The following is a 3,399-nucleotide window of genomic DNA, read 5'->3' as shown; positions in this document are numbered from 1 at the left end:
GAAAGAAAGTAAGATGCGTGCTTAACAGGTTTCATAGACCGGAGTGCCTCGATAGAACTAAGACTATCCGAGAAGATGAAATAATGGTCTACGGGCTGATTGGAAATTATCCCCAAAGCGAAGTTAATTGCTGCCAGCTCAGCAACATAAACCGAACACGGTTCCTGAAGTTTTTGGAAGGTGGTTGAAGTTACATTGAAAACACCGAAGCCAGTGGATCCGTTGATGCGAGAACCATCAGTGAAATATCTGTTGTTGCAATTGACATGTTCATATTTTTCAGAAAAAATGGAGGGAATAGATATTTGTCGAAGATGATCTGGTATTCCTTGAATAGCATGTTTCATGGACAGATCGTATACAATTGAGGAACTGTCGTTGGTGAAGTGAACTCGAGGGGGATTATAACACGGAAGACAAAGATCTGACGATATGTAGTTGAGATAAACTCTCAGGAATCTTGAACGACAAGTTAGTTCAAGCATATTATCGAAGTTATCTAGAACAAGTGTGTTACTTGTTCCACATTTGATGAGTATTCTAAGTGAGAGCTCCCAGTAACAGTGCTTTAAAGGAGTGACTCCAGCAAGCACCTCCAGGCTCATGTTATGCGTTGAATGCATGCAGCAAAGGGCAATACGCAAACAACGATACTGAATTCGTTCCAATTTGATCAGGTGGCAATCAGCTGCTGAGAGGAAGCAGAAGGAGCCATACTCTAAAACAGAGAGAATAGTCGTTCTATAGAGTTTGATGAGGTCTTCCGGGTGAGCACCCCACCATGTTCCGGAGATAGAACGTAGAAAATGGATCCTTTTCCGGCATTTTTGTATCAAATACTCAATGTGGAGTTTCCAGGTGCATTTGGAATCAAACACGACCCCAAGGTATTTAGAAGATAAAGATTGGTTGATGTCATCATTCAACAGCTTGAGTTTCAGTTGAGCAGGATACCGCTTTTTAGTAAACACAACCAATTGAGTTTTTTGCGGTGAAAACTCGATCCCTAAATGTCTGGCCCAAACAGTCAGATTATCTAAGGTACTTTGCAATGGTCCTTGCAAGATAGCTGCACATGGACCTCTTAGAGAGACCACGGCATCATCTGCAAGTTGTCTGAGCGTGCATTGTCCTTCCAAAAATTGTCAATATCTTTAACATAGAAATTATAAAGCAAGGGACTTAAACACGAACCTTGGGAAGGCCCATGTAGCTATTTCTGGAAGTTGTCAGAGTGCCGAGTGTGAAGTTCATTTGTTTTTCTGACAACAAATTGTACAAGAAATTATTCAAAATAACGGGTAATCCACTACTGTGCAGATTGCCTGACAGTACTTCTATGGAAACTGAATCAAAAGCGCCCTTAATGTCCAAGAATACTGAATTAGCTTTTGAATAGCTATTACTTTCACCTATCGCCATTCAGGTGGCACAATGTTGTACTCCATGAAACAGTTGTACAGGTCAAGTAATCGTCTTTTTGCGATATCTGGGAGGTTTTAAGAAGATTGAATTTGATGTCATCGCATCCCGGAGCAGAGTTATTCGATGAAAGAAGAGACATAGAAAGTTCCAGCATTGAGAATGGTCCACCCAAAGAACCGGGATCAGTGACGGATTCTATAGCGGTTCTGCTGGTACGGAATCTGGACAGACCTTTTTTGCGAAGTTGAATATCCATCGATTGGAGTATTCTTCACTCTCGTTGGTGGAAATGCGGTTCCGCATGTTGCGGACCGTTTTCCAAAGTGTTGTCATTGAGGTTTCTCGTGATAGTCCCTCGACAAAACGTCGCCAGTAGCTACGTTTTTTGCCTTGAGAAGATTTTTGAGCTTTCTTTCGAGCCTCAAATACTCTTCAAAAAGCTCGGACCTTCCATGTTTACGGAAGGCCTTGAAGGCATCAGATTTCTCAGAATACAACTTAGTACATTCATCATCCCATCCAGGAGTGGCTGGTCTTCTTATGACAGATGTACTTGGAACGCGTCGTTTCTGAGCTTCTAGTGCGCTTTTTTAATTAACTCGGTAAGGAATCAATATTCATCCAAAGGTAGAAGAGTATCAGTTGATTCAATACCAATTTTACCGCCGATGCAAATTTTGGCCAGTCAATATTTTCGTGAGGTCGAAAGGAACATTAACTGGCTCAGATTGTTGATAGCTACTTTTAATTGTGGTAACTATCGGCATATGATCACTACCATGGGGATCTTGAATTACCTTCCACGTGCAATCTAATGATAGTGAATTTGAACATAAAGACAGATCAATACGGCTTTGTTGACCATTTGGTCCTATTCGAGTTACTTCACCAGTGTTCAAAATATTCAAATTGAAATCGTCACACAAATCATAGAAAATAGGCGCTCTATAATCGTCATACGTTTCGCCCCATCCAATACCATGTGCGTTCATATCACCCAATATCAATACTGGAGATGAAAGGAGGGAGACTGCGCTCCAAAAATGTCGACGATTAATAGAGGCATTTGGAGACGATTTGCGATTTGCGACGATTTCTAAGCCGGGAACAGTCGGAATAGAATTCTGTAGAAGGAGTAGCATTTTTGATCCCCAAAATAACGCCACCATAATGATCATCCCGATCTTGGCGAATAATGTTAAAATCGTGGAAGTTGATTTCATCTTCAGAAGAAAGCCATGTTTCACAGAGTGCAAATATATCGCAATCGGAATTGCGAATCAAAAACTTGAACACGTCTAATTTATTTTTCAGACTATGACAGTTCCACTGCAGTACAGTGATTGTATCTTCGGTATTGGCCGTATTATCCATCGAAAGATACAATTTCTGCAAGAAGGCCATGAAACAGTCAATTGCTTCAGATAACTTTCAACTGTTGGAATAAAGAGGTCAATGATTGGCCTCAATGAATTCGGAATATTGTGCAGCAATTAACCATCAAGGCCAACCTAAACAAAAACCAATAAGGTATAATATGGAATATGTGGCAGAAAGTATTTCGCAGAAAATTATATTATCTTTAGATATATCTGTACAAAAACCTGCAGAATACATTCTTTGCTTCAACTCAATTTTTTTTCAGGGGGATAATTCAGCGAGAATAACATAATCAGATGAAGTAATACAATCAATTTTTTTTATTATCGAACGATAAATTCAAAAGGAGGCAAGGCCCAATAAGTAGAATCAAATTCATAAAAATAGTAACATAGCACTGAAGATGTAATCATTATCCGGTAATCAAAAAAAACAAAAACAGTGTAGAGTAGTAAAAGACAGTAAAATAGTTCACAATTATTTTCCAAATGTAAATGTGCACAATAACTTACTCGAGAGGCAAACGGGCGAAAGAACATCCAGCGAAGACGAACAGACAACATCCGATGGCGAAGGAAGACATCGAGAATCGAA

The sequence above is a fragment of the Armigeres subalbatus genome, unplaced genomic scaffold, assembly GCF_024139115.2.
Source record: "Armigeres subalbatus isolate Guangzhou_Male unplaced genomic scaffold, GZ_Asu_2 Contig1451, whole genome shotgun sequence".
Lineage (NCBI taxonomy): Eukaryota > Metazoa > Arthropoda > Insecta > Diptera > Culicidae > Armigeres > Armigeres subalbatus.
Note: the sequence above shows the minus strand (reverse complement) of the source record.